The sequence below is a fragment of the Rattus norvegicus genome, chromosome 16 (genome assembly GCF_021556685.1).
Source record: "Rattus norvegicus strain SHRSP/BbbUtx chromosome 16, alternate assembly SHRSP_T2T, whole genome shotgun sequence".
NCBI classification, from domain to species: Eukaryota; Metazoa; Chordata; class Mammalia; order Rodentia; family Muridae; genus Rattus; species Rattus norvegicus.
The window spans coordinates 63,371,123-63,391,412 of record NC_141549.1 but is presented as its reverse complement, the minus strand read 5'-3'; the positions used below and the strand labels follow the sequence as shown (position 1 = coordinate 63,391,412).

At 40.4% G+C, this 20,290-nt stretch overlaps 2 protein-coding genes across 2 annotated transcripts in view; both read right to left on the bottom strand.

The window, feature by feature from the left end:
• The window catches only part of Dlc1 (DLC1 Rho GTPase activating protein), a 379,420-nt gene extending 367,121 nt beyond the window's left edge, over positions 1-12,299 (bottom strand). The window contains exon 1 of one of the 2 annotated variants that reach the window (XM_087589032.1): positions 11,858-12,299. The gene's annotated coding sequence lies outside the window, so the exon portion shown is untranslated. 2 annotated transcript variants of the gene reach the window in all.
• Positions 1-20,290, bottom strand: part of Erich1 (glutamate-rich 1) — a gene marked incomplete at its 5' end in the record, with an annotated part of 52,793,804 nt that overhangs the window by 20,272,951 nt on the left and 32,500,563 nt on the right.

Below are 20,290 nucleotides of genomic sequence, written 5' to 3'. Positions count from 1 at the left end.
AAAAAAACATTTCCTATTAATCATTCTTATGATCATCATTAGAGTTTTAATCCCTGTTCCATAGTCTGTGGCCAGATGGGTGTCAACACATCTCCATCATCTTTCTACACACATTTTTAATTCTTGGTTAAACCTTCCACTGAAAACCTGAGAAATTATTAGTAAACAGAAACATTGCGATATTGGCACTGCATCCGAGCATACGAGGCTGATTTTCTAAGTCATTCTAATTGACGGAAATTCGGGCTATAAGATGTATTCTTTCTAAAAGGCCTGACTTTCCCTAAGGGATTCTGTATCAAGCTGTCATTTTTTTTTTTTGGTTCTTTTTTTCGGAGCTGGGGACCGAACCCAGGGCCTTGCACTTCCTAGGCAAGCGCTCTACCACTGAGCTAAATCCCCAGCCCTCAAGCTGTCATATTTAAAATTATCTTTTACTACACATGGACAGACACATGGCTCCAGCTGCATATGTAGCAGAGGATGGTCTTGTTGGGCACCAATGGGAGGAGAAGTCCTTGGTCCTGCCAGTGCAGGGGAATGTGTGGGGAAGGAGGAGGTGGTTAGGGAGGGGGATACCCTCATAGAAGAAGGGGAGGGGGATGGGATAGGGTGCTTGTGGGCGGGAAACTGGGAAAGGGAATAACATTTGAAATATAAGTAAAAAAAATCCAATAAAAAATAAAATTATCTTTCGATCTACAGACCACAATTCTACATATTTCTGTTTTATTTTTCCCCTGATCCTTTCATGCAGTTTTATTAAATAATGAGCTCAGCTTCTGTGGATTCAGAAGGTCTGGGAAAATGTAGGTCATTTCTAGGGTGTTGGTTTTATGAAGTGAATTTCCATGTGGATTTTTACTTCTGAAATGCATACATTAAAACACCACTGTGTTCATGTCACTGGAGACTCTAGGCACCTCTAGTCGCAGAGATGTCCTAGTAAATCTCTGTGAAATGCGTAAAGACACTTTTTGTGGTATTAGTGGATAGGATGTGTAGACAGAAAGTGATTTAAAATTTATTGTTGGCATAACTTTGAACTACTATTCATTCACATAAGCATCTCATGGCACAAAATACGCATTTCAGAATCAAACACCACTGAACGTTGTAGTATCTAAAAATGGGAAGTGGAGAGAGTCTAGTTGGAGAACGACCGGCTATTCTGTCGTATTTGCCGTACAGTAAACACTGTGGATTACACTTACTTTTGAAATATGCGTACCACTTATTATAGTTTACTCTGTTAATTAAAAGAAATTTCATTGACTATTGTCAACTCTGCATCACTCAAGAAGGCATAAGCAAAGACCTGTGGCTAGATCAATGTGTGGTAATATCCGGTAGACAGTAGTACAGGCATAATCACTATTAAAAGCCCATTCACTATCTAAGGAATATTAGATATTGTGCTGAACACGAAGGATAGAGATGTAAATATTGTATTCTGTGTTTCTGTATTCATTGTATCTTTTGATTTTATGAAAGATACTCATAAATAAAAAAGTACCATCATTGATAAATATGAATACTGTGAAAATTTTCACATCAGTTGGGAGCCTCATCCTCTTGCCCATCCCCCTTTCCTTCTCTCTCTTCTTTTTTTAATAGAAAGTGATGTTGAGTGTGGAGGATGTGCTAGAGAATTCCCCACAGAGTGGAATGTTTCTTGGATCTTTTGTTTTGCCTCTTCAACAACTAAGTCTAATGGAAAGTTTGCCCTACTTGATAGAAGAAATCTTCCTTCTGTTTCCAGAGACTTATTATTATAGGATATTTGGGGGGATAGATATTGGGGGATAGACTCAATAACAAATGCTAGACCATTATTTTAATTTTAAAAATCCCTTAGTCCAGAAAGAAATGTCAATCCTCTGGAGCATTTCATAAAAATTGAAGGGGATCCTTTCTTCAAAGAAAAATGAGTGAACCAAGTCCATCATACGCATCTGTGAGTGGTATATAATAAAGTCAATTGCTTTGTGTGCTACCTTTTAAAGATTAAAAATTAAGTGTGTGCATGCCTATGTGTGCATGTGTATGTGCATGTGTGTGTGTGTGTGTGTGTGTGTGTGTGTGTGTGTGTAAGTGCCCACAATGGTCAGAGGACTTAGATTCCACTGGGGCCACAGGTAAATATGAGTCACCTAATATGGGTGCTTGGCATCAAAGTTGGGTACTCTGAAAGAGTGCTACCTACTTTTAACTCCTGAGTTTCCTCTCCAATCCTCTATTTGCTAATTTTAAAATCAGACAACCTCCTAGGAGTAATGATCAAGTCTTTAGGGCAAAGAGAATCATGGGCTGCGCATTACAACCAAAGAATAAAAGTTGGCTATCAGAAGCATCACTACAAAATTTCAGAACATAGGAGAGGAAACAAAGATACTTAGTGCTTTCATAGAAATAGAAGATTATATTTTAGAAATTCTGAATGGAGATGGTGATAGATTTCTCAGAATTAACGCCAGAGATAAGATGGCATACAAACATGGCATTAAAATCATGCTTAAGAATGTGTTTCTGCTCTAAAACATATTTTTGGAATGGACCAGAGAGGCAGACAGGCAAGAAGAAGGCCAAGAATTCAGTGTGCAACAGAATTTCTGATGGAAATTCATAGAGTGAGTTTCTGTAAGAGATATAGCTAAGAAAAACATCTTTAAAAGGAAATACAATATGTACACTGAGAACATACAGCAATGAGAGGTAATTTGGGTGGAAGAATTATTAATAGCAAGAATTACAGAGAACATTAGAGGAATCAGTTGTCAACTGTATGAAAAGCAATTTTATACAAAAGGAAATACAGCTCATGGTACCTGCATAATGGTATATATTGTTTATACAGTAAAATAATCAATACTGTTGCAAGGAATTGGAATAGCCATTTTCAAATCATGGGGTTTTGTGAACCCCATACTGGCATTGCTATTTGGTCCAAGAATCTATGCTGAGGTGGATCATGGACCCTCATAGAGAACCTGACACCATTATTCTGATAAATGGCTATAGTATTAAACTGATTTATTACTATTTTAAAAGATTCTCAACGCTCATCCCTAACTGCTCACACATAAGAGTTAAGAGAGCAAACAGCAATTGGTCTTGGCTCAAAGAATAAAAGCTAAAGACTGTGATGTCCTCAGGCCTAAATGGGACATCTATGTCTCACATTCCTCCCTGACAAGGCCCAGAGGTCATCAGAGAAGAAGAGGTTGAATAATTTCGAGAGGCACAGTGGCGGACAGCTATAAGGAAACAGTGTTTTCCAGACACACCCGGACACTTGGACATATGAATCTCTAGCATCTGTGGCAGCGAGCACGCTTTTGCAAGCTCAAACCAGACACAGTTCCAGCACGGAGGGTGGAGGTGAGATTGTAGTCACGTTTGTGAACAGTCCGTGCTCCCTGCAGACTTACCCAAATCAAATTAGAAAAGTCAGTAGGCACCTGTTTGGAAACAGACCTAATTGCACTGTAAATCAGCCCTTTCAGTGCACACTGACCAATGTCAGTAAGTCATTGCTTTAGCACAATGAGCTAGTGTGGAGCACAGGGATTTATTTATTATTTATTTACAAACATGTCGATGCATAAATTATCCAGATTCTGACTTTTGGGACACATGCTCAGTGACAAAATGAAGAGGAATGCTTTTCAGGACCAAACCGAAATAATTTAAAAATGTTTATGTGCATAGAGAACTCACAAGCAGATATGATTTTTTTTCTTAAGTCCTTTCTGTGAGTACGCAAGCAGCAAAAGAAATACGATACCTCTAAACAGAATTTCTAGGATTCTCACAAGACAGCCAACTTCTAGGGGAAAAAATGAGTGCTTTCCCCATAGATTTTTGTGTCACCGAATCCAAGATAGAGAATGGTAGAAGTGGGTTGTAGGCGAGAGAAAATGTCAATATAGAATTCAGGAAACTTATGTCCAAATAACGGTATAAAGCTTGTTCTCTCTTTAGCAACAGTTTACGTCTTAATCTCTCATTGAAACATCACCTACATCCTTTCACACATAAATAATTATTATTTTAAAATTATCTCATTGGGTTAAAATTAGATCACTTCCTCCTCTTTCCCCTTCCTAGCTCCTCCCTCACATCCCTCCCTATGCCCTGCAACTCTCAGGTTAATGGCCTGTATTTCTTTGATGCTATTTATTATGTGTCTGCCCATAAATACAGACCTGCTGAGTCCGTACTAGTTGTTTGCGTATATATATTTTCAAGGCTGACCACTCTGCCTAAGAAAAGGATAAGGGGAATCAGCCCTGGGAGAGGTTCACTGCCCTCTTCCCAGCAGTTATAACATCGCAGAGAACCCCAACTGGACACAGTGCAGAGGTCAACAGATGCACTATGTCACAGCCACTGCATCTATGACTCAGAGAACATCACCGAAGAGGGGCTAGACAGGTTCAAAGACTCGGAGTACCAGAGACTGTTAAACAGCCTTTCCTAGAAATGGCTGCATAAATGATATTGGAAGAACAATAATATCAACCTATATGCTACCATAAAGGGGAGAAATGTCATGGGGTCGCTCATGCGGGCAAATGTTCACATTTCTTCTGCAGAGTGTATTCACTGTGCATCGTTAGTTGTTAGTAAGAAACATCGACTCCTGTTAAGATTCTTTATTGGTAAATTGCTCCATAAAGTTAAAAATAGGATACATGAAATAGCTTCTATGTCTCCATGTTGGGAGATCCTCAAAAAATTTAGGTTCAGTGTAAATTATAAAATAAGCCACCTATGACAGGTTTAAACAGCCCACCACTGTTTCCAAGAGATGTTTTTTCTTGGCTGTTAATTTTGGTTTTTGGAAGGAAAATGAAATAGGCAGCAAAATGAAAACTAGCTCTTCAGTGGTGACTTATTTAATGCATACCTTGGAGCTTCTCCTAGATTTGGAAAGGCTTTTCGCATCCTTTGCTCTTAGAATAGAATTACTCCAGGAACTAGGGAAGTTTCAAAAGTAACCCTTTCGATCGTCTAGGAGTCTACTCACGGGAAAAGAACAGGCTGTTGTAACATGGCAAGCTATTATTTTGGAAATGCCCTGTTTTTACCTCCCTGCTCCTGAGCAGGGTCTAATTTCCTTGTAGGGAGGAATTGAGACCTGGTAACACCTACCTCACACCCACTTTACAGCTCAGGGAAGCCATCTTTGTAGACTCTCCCAACATGTGTCCTAAGCATCTCACACATAATTTGAGGAAATCTTGAAACACTTTATGGTCTTTTACTTGCTATCAGGAAGATAGTTCCAGGAGCATGTGGCTTCTAAGAGAGCCCAGAATTAACAGGAGGAACAGAATGCCTTGTGGCGACAGCACTTCCTAGACCCTAGCCATTTTTGTAGCTTTCTGTAGATTTCCCTCCCGACGTAAATGTTTCAAAGCACACAGTGCCTGAGTGGAGTTTTCAAAGTAAACTTCTGAGTGGATGGTAACTTTACATGACTCCTTCCTCTAGAACAGTGGTTCTCAATCGTTCTAATGCTACTAGCCTTTCATACAGTCCATGATGTGTAGAGCCCCAACCATAACTTCATAACTGTAATTTTCCTAACACTATGGTTCATAATGTAAATATCTGTGTTTTCTGATGGCCTTTGGCTATTCCTGTGAAAAGGTCTTTTGACCTTCCCAGGGGATAGCAGCCTACAGGTTGAGAACTGCTGTTCTAAAATATCGTACAATTAGTGTCTTCACTCTGAACTTGTCTCAGGTGGAAATTTTCATGTAATGAAGAAGAACTTTAGAGTTAAGCTTTGTGCTGGACACTTACTCCTCCTCACCTTTAGCTAATGTACACGAGTGACACATGGTTTTGCCTCTTTATAAAAAGATATTTCTGTCCAACAAGGAACATGTGCTATAAGGCTTTATCATCATCATAGTGAGATGTGGCTTTGCTTTAAGTGGTCACTTTATTTTTAGCTCGGTTATCATTTCTAGGAATTCTCTTGCAGTAGAAATAGCCATCACTCGGTGTGAATGCGAGATACGGTGCATGAGGCACCATTGACACAGGTGCTTAGATAACCAGGTGACTTTAGAAAACTGAACTGCGAGCTGTTCCTTAGGCAAAAGCATGGCCTTCACTGAAATCAAGAAGAAATTCTTTGAATTTCCCTCCTTCCATCAGCTCACTATCCTGTCAGGGGCCAAGACTTTAGATTTCAACCTCAGCCTTTTATGTGTAGTCCGGATGATTTCATCATAGTTACCTATCTGTGAATAGACATTTGAGCCAGTTTTTGTCAGTGGATGTTTTTCTAGAAAGTGAAGTAATATTATGAACATTAAAACTTTTGATGATAATGGTAATGGGAATTACCATTATTAAACACATAAAATGGATTAGGTACAGGACAAAGGATCTAGCCCAATGTTAAGTACCTTTGAGTAGACAAGGATCTCTCTCTCTCTCTCCCCCTTTCCCTCTCTCTCTCCCTACCTCTTTCCCTCCATCCCTCCATCCCTCCTCCCTCTCCCTCTCCCTCCCTCCACCTGCCCTGTATGTCTGTATATAGGCAAAATATCTGTTAAAGCATATTTTCCTCCTGGAAATTTTAGTTGTTTCTTAAAATGAAAAATGGATAAGAACACAATAATGCACTAATGCAACATGATTTAAAAGGATGGAAAGGGTGCTTAATCGAAGGCACATTTCAGGCACTCACCAGATACTCAGAGATGGTGATGTGGGGGTGAGGAGGACAAGGAGGAGATGATTTTATGGGGACTCCTACAGAATCAGAGTATGAACTGGAGTTATCCTTGCCAGCTCCTGCTACTTCAGCGTGGATGTGGTCCATCAAAATGTGACTCATACTGACTCAAATCAGGAGCACTGAGGGGCAAAGATGGACCCAGTCAGTGTCCTGCATCCTTTAGGATTCCTTCAGTATCCTGTCCTGTGTTAACTGAGGAAGCAGCTAGGCCCCCTCACTCTACCTCATATAAGCTTTCATTTCAAACTCTTTCTGGAAGCTTGTGCTTCTGGTTCTTAGTGAAATGTAATGTCATTTTTATAAAAGCGTTGTTAACCTCTGGCCTTAACTTCTGATGGCTTCTGCCAAACACTTCTTTTTCTTCCTCCTTAACAAGTATTAGTCTATCAGATTGGGATGACCAGAGAATAGAGTCAAATTAACATATTAACATTCTGCAACCCTGTTTATTTCTTCTGTCCCCTTTGCTCCCCTTCAGTGCACAACTTACTGGCAAGCAGGTATTGGTAATTCTTGAAGAGTTAGAGGTGTTTTTAATCGCTGGGAATGAAAATCAACTTTCTAAGCTTGCTCTTTGATCTTCCTGCTTTTGCTATTTCCATTTTTAATTTACCTGCATTGCAGTGCTAAGATGCTCTGGGATTTCAATGCAATAGAATTGCTTGAGATGTGTGGCCAACCACAGCTCATCTCCATGCATCCACCTCAGCTAATGGGAAGGTTCTTGTGATGAATCTCTATGGCCTCCTAGTTGGACATTTCATTTTATACGTGCTTCCCTGTCAATGTTTTCAAGTTCATGTACATAAACAGCCTATACTCCATTGAATGAAATCAATTTTCTTTTAGTAAGATTTCAGTGTCTATAGTTTGCCTTCATTATTTTTAGAAAAAGCTTCTTTGAAAATGAAGCCCATGCATTCCCCAAAACTCTTAAGCAGACAGGCAGTTTAAAGCCAGAGAAGTAGTAAACTACATTAACGTCTCAAAGCTGATCAAGAAGGACATTTCTCTGTAGGTATTTAGTTTTGGCTTCAAGAAACCTACTCTCATACAAAACTGTTGGTGTTTCTTGATTATGCTTACATAAAGTCTTATGAATCAATCATGTGTCAGCTATTGCCCAAAACCTTTCTATAGTAAATGGTTTAAAAGGGTCGTTCTCCTCACAAGGCAATAGCAGTCTTTGCACTTTCCAAGGAGAAACAAAAACAGATGACAGCTCAGAAATGACCCACTTTAGACCAATTTTAAACCCATGAATCAATTTATCAGTAAATAAGATTAGGCTCATCCCAGGAACGCGCAGCAAGGTGTGTGGTATGGAAAGGTTTGGAAGGGATTAACCTCCTTTCTGTCAATGAGAATTCTTCAGAATGAAAAGTGAACACTGCTCACTGTTCACTGCCTTCCAGCAAGCATGACTAGGTATCCAGTCTCCTGCAGTGCAGTGCGATGGCTGCGGGAGAGAGTTTTGAGCACTGTAGGTGTCAATATTAGGAACCCTCCCCCAAACTAAAAGCCAGACAGTGCCATAGCACAGAATCTAAGGCAGTGGTTCTCAGCCTGTGGGTTGCGCCCCCAGAACGACTGTTTCATTGGTGTCACATGTCAGATGTTCTGTGTATCAGGTATATACATTACATTTCATACCTGTAGCAAAACTACAAAGCAGTAACAAAATCATTTTAAGATTGGGGATCATCACAAGACGAGGGACTGCCTTAGAGGGTCATGGTATTAGGAAGGTTGAGAGGCACTGCTCTAAGGAAAGGCTACCCATTAGAAACAGAACACATTAGTTTTATGGGAAAAGCCTTTTGCCTGGAAAGCACACTGCTGCGGCACACATGTGCTGTAAGGAAGGATGTATGCCACAGAGGATCTAGTGAACTCTCTCATTTGATATCTCCCTGGTCACTCCTTAGATAGCGCAAAAGAGATACCTAGTATGGGACTAGAGCATGGATTCTCAACCTGTGGGTCGCGACCCCTCAAGGGGGTTCCATATATCTAGTTTCCCTCCTATCAGCTATTTGTATTAGTATTCATAGCGGTGGCGAGGTTGCCGTAATGAAGTTGCAACAAATTAATTATTACGTGGTTGGGTGTCATCACAACAGGTGGAACTGTCTTTAAGGGTCCCAGAATTAGGGAGGTTGAGAACAACTGTACTAGAGAGTTTAATTGAAGCCTTAGAGTAGAGCTATATAGATCGGAGGTAGAAAAAAAAAGTTATAGAATGCACACTTACACTTTCTTATGGAAATATTCATACAGCCTCTTGGCTCTTGGACTTGGAAATGGGGTGTGGACATATTTAGCTGAGATATCACAGATTATTGAGAGCCTTGAGACAGTTATAACTGAGGGTCTTAAAATTACGTCTGAAGGTCATTGGTGGGGATGACATTTTTCCTGTGCCAGTTGAGTATCAGGTTCCTCATTAGGTCATTTTCTTAAAAGAAACACGAGTTTTAAATGACCATCATCATAGCATATAGGTGAGCTGGCTTGACATAAGAGTAAGATTTAACAAAATAGTCATTCAAAAACGCAGCTACTTTAAAGCCGGAGATGAAAACCTAATCAATCCTTGTAAGCAACCTTAGCCTTTGAGAAAGTGCTGTCCATCAGCGAGTTTGATTTTTCTTTTCTGAAGGAGGAGAACTCCAATTTCCTTTTTGAAAGTCAGCCTCCTGTTAGATGAACAAGAACACACTTCACTGTGCACAGAAAGCAAGGTCTGTGGTATGAAGACCATAACACACGAGGCCGGGGACTATGGTTGCCCTGTCATCTCCTGCCCTAGCCAGCAGTATGACCTTGGACGGGACACTTTTGAATGTTATTCCTTAGCTTCCTTGTTGGTGATCCCTGACAACACCAGAGAGTGATACTTAATGCTCTTTCTTTCCCTAGCATTTTACTCGGTTATTTTTGTAAAATAGTTCAGACCCAGGGCCTTGCACACAGTGGAGAACTGCTCTGCCACTGATCTCATCTATTCTCCTAAAGCCCCAGAATTTCACTTTCTGCATATTAAAATCTGTTTTTTTTTCCCCTCATTTTAAAAAGCCTTAACAAAGCTTAAATTGTCAGCGACAAGGTCAAAGCATCAATCTACATCACTCAAGGCTAGAAATGAAGACTTCTATTAGCTAACACAGCCAATGGTTATCTTGTCCTTTACAGAAGTTTATGATTAACATCCTTATTGATTTCTTATGATCCAACTGGCAAAACCGCTCTCCCTCTCTCACTGCAGTTCGTGTTTGTGTCATGGATCTTGAGATAGGCACGAACGTTTGTTCTCTTTGCATACTATTCCATACAGTTTTTCAAAAATAATTTCCTTCTAAATATAGCATCATCTTTGTCATTGTAATTGGCTTATATTGTGCATTGCTACATTTATTTACTCCTGGACCGCACATTTAGCCATTGAGAAAATTTAGACAGTTGAAGCATGGTGACAATATGACTTCACGATGACTCGAAATATGAACGGTGGTCAGCTAAGCTTTCTCATGACTGACGGGATCGTACACATCACATCAGCTATTCGGTTTGCTTCAGTAACACAGAGCATTCCCACACCATAAGATCTGAGCGGCGAATCCAAGTTTAATGTAAACCAAACGCAATTCCGACACTTAAGCTCCCAAACTGACATTAAACGTGTAGAGACAGAAATAACTTGTAAATGTGTTCATCTTTACTTTTCTTAAAATAATAATTTAAGTTGTGTATTAGTAATTGGATATGTGACTGAAAATAGTTGGGGGAAATACTAAAGAAGTTGACCTTCATAGTTTTCAGTAAGACACCAATTATTCTTTGAAAGCTCATTATTAAGAAAAAAAAAAACGTTGTAACATCATGTTCTCCTTTTGTTGGGAAAACAGAGAGGAGGAAGGATTTCCTGATGCTTCACACTTTAATATGAGAAGATTCATTGGCCTCAAGATGTGCTACACCTATCGGCAGCGGCGCGTTATAGATGAATTGGTCAGTAAGTTAAGAATAAAAAGGAGATCAGAATAAAACATTTCTGTATGGGGAAAGAGACTAGAGCTAGAGACTAGAGCTGTGCGGAACACATTTTAGAAATGACATTTTGCTACAAAGATTTTGACTCGCAGCTTTCAACTGACTACACATTTTCCCCTTCTGCTTTTCAGGGCTCAGCTCTGAAAGCCATCAACAGCTGGCCGAAGGTGCCAAGGTTCCCAGCTCTGTCTCCTACATGACAGTTGCAGCAGCCTCTTACCTGGGTCAGGAGTTGCTGTTACCGCCAAAGCATGATGCTGTCGCAGCCAGGATAGAAGAGTCTGCCCGGTTAGTGTCTCCAAAATCTAAGTTCACATTTCTGGCTGAGGTCACGGGCTCTATTCTCAGCAGCTCTCTTTAACAGCAGTGTGTGATTCTAACAGAAAACACCCTCTGCAGCTGGAAGGAGCCTCAGCTAACTCGGGATCCTGTCAAGGCGATCCTAGTGACTTCTGTCTTCTAAATGCAGACTGATGTTTTGCGAGAGGGGCCTCCACAAGCAGGCCCAGATTGCCTGCAAAGTATTTCCTGCCTCTGAGAAGTTTGCATGTGAGAAAGCCTGCATGAAGCTGAGGGAGGGGAGGGGCCGAGCAGAGCCGCCTGGGCGTTGAAGCTCTGATTTTACACAGAACTGAAGTGAGTTTGTCAAAGCTCTTGAGATGATTAGCTAGCGTCAGAAAGTCCTAGAGTCCTTCCTATCCCACAGGGCTCGTGGAAAACAAGGAAGAAAGAAAGCGCAGCCTCTCCCCTCCGCGCACAACGTTTCTACTGTGTTAAAGGGAGAACACTTCTGCTAAGACTCATTTCAAAAGTTTTCTAAGACAGCTAGATGAAGGCTGAGACTTCTAATACCGTAATTCTTCTAAAGTTTAGAACTTTAAAAAATAACTTAAAAATTTACATCCTGGACTTGAGAAAAGTCTGTAAGTAAAATTCCGAGAATCCAGGAAGCAGAGCATTTCCTTCTTCTCTCTCCTTCACACCCCCAGAAATCTGAACAGAACAGGGTACTTTGTGCCACAGCCCATGGAGTCTTCTTACCTCCAGTCAGGGATCCTCCAGTTGCAGACAAGCACGGCTAGTGAGGCTGGAAAGGAAGAAGGCAGACTCCATCTTCATCAAGTTAGAGTCCTGCTGACATTAAACACTTGCGAAGCTTCCTCCGGTATGGCGGAGTCTCTCAATCACATCTCTAGAGTGGCGAGCAGACTGTGTGCATTTTTTCCCAGACAGCTTGTGAACTCTCATCTGTTTATCTCCTCTGCTTTTGTGCCTCCACTGCATGACTTCCTCCTAGCTGCTCCAGCCTGGGAGCTTGGACTACCATTTGGTTTTGATTAAAACCAGACAGCCAACTCTGGAGAATTTAGGGAATAAGCTAATGGAAACTGCGAATGTGGCTTTAATTAGCGCACCAATTAATAATAGATGTTAGCTCGTCTTATAATAAGATTGTTACAAACGCAGTGCTCAAATCATTTCTGGAAAGAATTCATACCGAGAGTCTCTTTTATGACCCAGAACTCTCCCTCAGGGAAAACGCAAGGGTAAAAGGGACTGTGGCCTTGGGACATGTAGGTTGTGGCCAGGCCATTGGGACAGCTTCCTTGTTTACACCAGAGACACAGGAAACAGCATCTGTCCATTTATCTTATTTGGTCGAAGCTACTCAGTAACCTTTCCCTTTCATTTTAGTTACATTGGAAGGGTTCCTTCTACAACTCTGGGTAACCTAACGAGTCCTTTAGATTTTTACTGATTAGGGATCAGATGAATCTAATTACCGACTCCATGAGAGGGTTATACATTTTAGCTTGTCAATAATGTAGAGTGTAAGAATAGTTCCAATATCCAAGTTAGAAATGAGTATAGCACATATAACGAGATGCAGGAGTTGTTGAGCCCACACGTCTCCACAGCTGTCGGCTTATCTGAATTTAAGTGGCTCTCATTGTTTACGAATATTCTCACGTGGTCTTAATTTCTACAAACGCATGTAGGTCCTCCAACAGCGGAATGGCCATCTTTCATTTTGCCCTGACAACACCGTGCAGGTGATAACTTGATGAAGTATGAGGTTACAGCTACCGCAGCTTTCTTCACTGGACAACTGACTTGTCTCAAAAGCAACAGAAAACACAATTTAGAGAAAAGCCAAATCGCAAAACCAGGTTCAAGCCACGTAGAAACCAGAACATGTCATGTATTCTAACATAAATATACTAGCGGGGCTTGCCACGGTGACAAAGGTCTGGAACTCCAGCTCTCGGGAGACCGACAGGAGTACAAGGTTAGTTTATTCTACATAGAAAGACCACGCCAGCAAGAAAAAAAAGGGGGGGGGTTCAGAGATATCCCAGTCACTAAAGTGCTTGCCACACTGAGGGATTCAAGAGCCTGACTACAATACCCAGAACCCACCTAAAAATTATTGGGTATGGAGGTGCATGTCTGTAATATCAGCACTGGTGGGGCAGACACAGCTGAATTCTGGGAGCTCACTGCTGGCCCTACTTAATGAATTTGAGGAGAGAGAGAGAGAGAGAGAGAGAGAGAGAGAGAGAGAGAGAGAGAGAGAGAGACAGAGAGAGAGACAGAGAGAGAGACAGAGAGAGACAGAGAGAGAGAGACAGAGAGAGACAGACAGAGAGAGAGACAGAGAGAGACAGACAGAGAGAGACAGAGAGAGACAGACAGACAGAGAGAGAGACAGACAGACAGACAGAGAGAGAGACAGAGACAGAGAGACAGACAGACAGAGAGAGAGACAGACAGACAGAGAGAGAGACAGAGAGAGACAGTTTGATTAAATAAAGAAAAATGGCACCAGAACAATGACAAAGGTCGTCCTAGAACATGTACACACACACACACACACAAACACACACACAGACACCCCTCACAAAGGCATATACACAAAATAGAGCAAAACTGGGAATAATGAAACCACCCTATGGATTTACTTCCCAAATAAAATATGTTAACAAAAGACTTAAAATTGTAGCTGAAAATCATACAAGTTAAAATATGATCATTTAGATTATTTAAATCTAAATTAAATTCAAAAGTCCATTCATTCATTCCTGTTTTATTTTTTTCTGGACCTAAGGGTTGAATTAAGGAGCTCACAGTAGGCAAGCACTCTACCCTTGAGCTGTAATCCCAGCCCATCATTCATTCATTATTTAAAATCTATTTATCCTCATATTCAAATCCTTATACCGCCACCCCTCTTCCCAGCATTCCCTGTGCTTTCATATTACAGATAAAATACTAGGAAATAGTTTTCTCCCAGCCAAGTGATGGAAAGTGGCCAAGCTTACACTGGAGCCCAGTTCCTCTCCGTTCTGTGCTTCACTTTATCTGCATTAACTGTCTCCCTTGATGGCCACTAATCAGTGTGTGAACCTAGAAGAGGTCTTAAATGTTCTGCGTTTCAGCTCTTCTCTTAAAACTAGCCGGAATCCACATGACTCACAGAGTGGAGAACAGGATATTTATTTACGTGTGCATGTATTTATATGTCTGTATTTGTTTCTTTAAGGAAAATCCTGGAGCAGAGCCAAATGGGAATGGCAAGAACGTGTTCCTGTGTGTTGCTGTGTCTTCATCCATCTCTGCCCCTATTCCCATGATGCTAGGTGTTGGCTTCTCAGTGTCTCAAAAACACCCCACTGGTACTTGTTAGTCAGGTTCCTTGTAGATTCCATCATCCCAGGGATGCCATCACCCAGGTACTCTCTGTTTCTCTGCACATTGTGAACACTACCAGCTCTGCTCAACTACATCAGTGGGATGCCGTAGTTGTCTCCACTCTCCCGAACACCAACTTCATTTAACAAGCACCCTCATGCTTACTTCCTCCGTATTAGAAGCAGTAATTGACAATTATTTAATCCCCTTTATTTTTCATCTTTAGTTGCCAGACGCTAAACAAATCCCAGGACTTGGGTTTTCATGCAGACTTCTGCAAACATGTGTGTGAAGACAATGAGGTAATTTCCTAAGGGCTCAGCACCCTCTCAGGCTTGCGGTAAAGATTTAAAATATCTGTTCCCTTGCTGTTGACAAATCTTAGCACTTTACTCTCCTAAGCGTTTGTTCCATTCTCTATACTAGATTAGTTGTAAGACAGGGTGCCGAGGCCACTAGAACTCGAGAACAGACAATCAGGACTGTATCTGGTTCTACAGTTAACAGCACTGACTCGGCAAGGTCCTAAGAATGAAACGTCGGTGCTGTCAACCTGACAGAACCTATAAGCATCTCTGACTGGACCTCTGGGCGTGCCTGTGGTGTTATCTTGATTATGATAATTGATGGGGGAAGAACCACCCTATCACAGTTGAGGGTGGAACATGCCGGGGAAGGCAACTCTGGATCTTATGAGGAGGAAGAGGAGGCTGAGCACCGCAAAGCCTGAGCACCACACCTCGCTCTCCGTTTCTTGACTCCAGATGGGATGGGACGAGCTGTTTCACCTTCCTTCTGCCTTTACTTCCCTAGCATAAAGAGGTAGTTTGCTATCTTGAAATGAGAGCTAAAAGCAATCCACTGAACTGAGAACGGGACCCCCGTTGAAGGAATCAGAAAAGGACTGAAAGAGCTTGAAGGGGCTTGAGACCCCATATGTACAACAATGCCAAGCAACCAGAGCTTCCAGGGACTAAGCCACTACCTAAAGACTATACATGGACTGACCCTGGACTCTGACCTCATAGGTAGCATTGAATATCCTAGTAAGAGCACCAGTGGAAGGGGAAGCCCTGGGTCCTGCTAAGACTGAACCCCCAGTGAACTAGATTGTTGGGGGGAGGGCGGTAATGGGGGGAGGGTGGGGAGGGGAGCACCCATATAGAAGGAGAGGGGGAGGGGTTAGGGGTATGTTGGCCTGGAAACCGGGAAAGGGAATAACAATCGAAATGTAAATAAGAAATACTCAAGTTAATAAAGATGGGAAAAAAATGTGAGCTAAAACAACCTTTCCTCCTTTCAAATTGCTTTTGCTGGGGTCTTATTACTTACTTATTTATTTATTTACCTACTTACTTACTTGTTTATTTTATCACAGCCACTTAAGCCTTTGCAAAGCTTACTTTGAGCCTCAGTAACTAGGAGTTTTCAACTCAAGGAGGCCAGACTTTATAAAGTGTTTAGGCTTTCAGGTTGGTATAGCACTCCCTAATTGCTAAAATTCCCTTTACCATTTAAATAATCATCCACTTTGATCATTATGTCTGTCCTTGGGATGATTTTTCTTTTTCTTTTCAGAATCTCTAGCTATCCACCAAACTTCAAACTACACATGTAGGTTTGAAATAGCTCTAGTGGTGGGACAGCTGTGAGCTCTTGGTGAAAACAGGAACAGTAGAAGGATTGAAGGATGTTTGAAAACTTAACACAGACTTTTGCGTAGTAGTTCTTTAGGGAGTGTCTTTATTTTTATGGTCAGTCCGCCCTTCTATGTGTCCTGGCTGACTTTACCATTTCTCATTACTATTCTGGCCAGTTCCATGACTTGTAGCTAATACAGGAACCCGAAGTTATTTAAAATCTGTAACTTGATTGCTTTGTGACTAACGCACACAGCCACGATAGATAACAGGACACCACAGATGTCACCTCTAGGCATCTTCACATGTTTGTCATGCTTCCCTCTGGCTGGCTTTGTCTTGTTTCTCTCCGTCAAGCACTCATTTGCTCTCTCTGTCATTTCCCATCAATTTGTTTTCTAGCTCTGTCACAGACAGGAAATGCACACATTTCTGACTTGTTCCCTTAGCACATCATTTTCAGATCCATCCTTGCAACTGCATTGTTACATTTAGTCAGTATCTCTTCGTTGCTTAGAATGAATATATATATATATATATATATTCATTCTTGAGCTCTGTCATATAATTAACCTAAGAGTAAATGGTAGATCATTTAATGGCCAGTTTTAACTATTTCTCAGAAACTCCTAAGCTATTTTCCTAGGTAGACTTCCCATTTTGTTTCCATCAGGATTCTCTGAGAACATTTGTCCTTCACAATCATTCCAGCGCTGGCCGTGACAAACCTTTGACAATTTAGGATCCCGTAGCTGTGTAGTCATGCTTCTTCCTCTTCTTAGTTTAATTTGCATATGTTAATGACCAATACAGGAATGTTTTGTTGATTCCTTTTCTTATCCAATGTCATCGATGGGCGGGTAAGTTGTTGAGCGCCTTTGATGAAAGTATCAGTTCAAAACGTTTGTCTATTGCTAAAATTTGGATTATCGCTTTGTAAGGGGCCTGTGAATACTCTCCATGCAAGGACTATGGTGAATTGATGATTGGTAGATATTGTTCCAGTGTAGGTGTTCTTCTCTGTCACACACACTCCCTTGTCCTGTCTCTGTCACGCACTCTCTCCTTTCTCCTTCAGTCTTTCCCTAGGAACGAGGGATTTTCACATGTGATAATTTAAATAACTCACGCGTTCTTTGTTGCTTCTTTATTTATTTATTTACAGATGTCTACTGCTGCCACAGCAAAGAAATCTGTTTAACTTAAGGTAAAAATGATTTCTTGTACGTTTCATGCTAGAATTCGTATACTTGTAAGTTTACTGCTTAGGCTTCACAAAAACTTTAGAGTTAGTTTATTTTCATATCAGACTATGGAACAGTCATTTTCCAAAATATATGGGTACTGAATTTTTCCTGACTATTCCTGGCAGGCCTGTCCATGGAATTGTCTTTGTTACTTTGACAACAATGAAGTCACCAAATTTACAAAATTTTATTTCTTGACCTTTCCTTCTCCCCTGTTGACCTACAGCATGAAATGCCATGCTGTGTCAATTACTGTGGCTTTACAGTTAGTTTCATTCCAATATTGCAAGCACCGTGGCTTTGAGTTTTCTTCAAAAGTGTTTTGGGTCATCTTAGACCATTGCATCACTGTAGAGAATTTAAAATCAGTTTATTTATTTATCTATCCCAAAATAGCATGTTATAGTATTATTTAAATTGTCATTTAGGGTGAAAGCTGATTGACGTCAATCAATCGATGTTCTGTGAGCACAGTGTATTTCTGATTTCAATTTAAGTTTTATTTCTCACAATACTTTTTCAGTGTTAATATAAACCTTTGTCACATTTTCTCTACTACATTATACTTTAAGTGTGAGTGTATTTGAAAATTCACACTTCAAATTGTTTACAAATGCTACATAGACATACAATTCAGTTTTGAAGATTGATTAGCATTCTGTAAAATATTAACCTCAGATACTAACCAGCACCAGCACCTTTTCAAAGATCCATAAAATATTCTAGGTACATCACTATGTGGTATGTGGTATGTGATCAAAAATATAAGTATTTTTGATCATCTATTTTAGCTGTAGCTTCATTGCACAGTAGAGCATCTATTCTTACAGTGTTGAGCAGTGTCATGGAAACATGCACACTTGCTTTGTTTTGAATTTAATGGAGGAAGATAATTATTCTATCACCATACTAGTGCTTAACGCCAAGTTCTTAAACGTTACTCTTTACTACGTGCCTTTTATTTGGCTAAAGAAATAGTTCAGTTAAGTTGATTTTTAAACTAAGGATAATAGTCAGCTGAAGGTAATCCCCCTCTCCCCCCTGCTCTCTCTGGGGAAGGTTTGGCAATGTCTTAGGCATTTTCGGTTGTCACAACTGCAGGAAGGTGGTTTCGAAACAGCACCGTGCTCATAAGAGGTGAATGTCTGTTGTGACGCAGAGAATCTCTGCACTGATGGGCGTTGGCTGAGAACTTGCATCAGACAGGGCATTGGAATTTCAACGTTTTCTTCTGCTCTGTCCCTTTTCAGTCTCTTTTCTCTCATCACCTTCATGCCCCCCTTTTATTGGTACAGTCTGTTTACACTGAGCCAGCAAAAGTGGGGATCCCCCTTGAAAGATGCCTAAGCAAGTGCTGGAAATGGGTTATGTGAGTCAATATGCCTGGTAAAGAGTGTTTGTTTGTTTGTTTTTATGCTTTCTTCTGAATATGATTTTGTGGCTGACCTCATGAACTGCTCTTCCCCCATTTTACTCCATTGATATAGGGAATTCCATGGACTGACTTTTAAATGTTAAGCAAATCTTATACTTCTCATTCCATATGGTACCATTCTACTAAAATTTGAATGAAATAATGTAAAGAATTTAGTTCGAAATGTTTACAAAGTTGTGGAGCAGTTTTTATCTTTGTTTTATTTGTTTTCATTGGGAATTTCAGGCCATTGCATTTCTGTAGTGAGTTTAGAATCGTTTTTTCTCCTCTACTATTTTTCACTGTATATCCTTGTATAAATTATTGAGCTTAACTTTCTCAGAATTGTTGGTTCTTACATCTGTGTGTGGATGGGACATTGGCCTGCTGCTTATCATCTTTTATTTTTTTCTAATTTAGTTCTGTTGTGATTGAAGAGCATCCTAACATCGATGTGAACTCTCTAAAATATAGCAAGTCTTGCTTTATGCATAGTATATACTATAACTCAGCGATATTGTTTTAGCTTGCATTTCCCTGGTGTCTAAGGATGTTGAATGTTTACCATAGTATTTCTCAGCCATCTACAGTTCATTGTTGGACTCCTGAGTTCTTTGTGTGTTCTAGATATTAACCCTCGAGCTGAAATACAGCTGATAAAGTTGTTTCCATTGTGTAGTCATCCTTTGCTGGATGAAGTGTTTCAGGTTTCTGACTTTCCAGATGTCAATTTTTGCTCCTAATGACGGTGCTGTTCAGAAAACCCTTTCTAAGTTAAAGAATATTTCCTAGTTTGCCCCCTAACAGGTGAGGGCTCAGGTTTTATGTCGAGATCCTTTATCCATTTGGCGTTGAGTTCTATGCAAGGTGACAGATTATGATCAAGTTTCATTCTTCTACGTGTAGCCATCTTGTTTGACCAGCACTAGATGTCGAAAAGGTGTCTTTTTTACCCCTGATATGTATTTTTGTCCTCTTTGTCAAACATCAGTGAGAGGAGCATGCCCCATGTGGGCTCTAAGTTCCATTCCATCGATCAATGAGTCTGTTTGTATGCAGGCACTACTGTCATTTTACCACTATGGCTCTGAGGGATAACTTGGAGCCAGGGATGATGAGCCTTCCAGCAGAGCTTTTATTTTTTATTTTGCTTGTTTGTTTGTTTGTTTGTTTTTGTTATCCTGGGGCTTTTGTTTTTCCATATGAATATTTAGATTTTTTTATTTTTGTGAATTTAATGGGAAACATGTTAAATCTGTAGATAACATTTGGTCTGGCAATTTTCACAATATTAATCCTACCAATTCGTAGTGGTCTTTTCATTCCCTGATATCTTCTTCAATTTCTTTCTTTAGTGTCTTAAAGTTTTTATTGCACAAATCTTTTCTTTATTTGGTTAAGTTTATTCTAAGATTCCGTTTCTGAGGCTATACCAGATAGGATTGTTTCTTTCTTTTCTTTCTGGGTATGTTTGTTGATC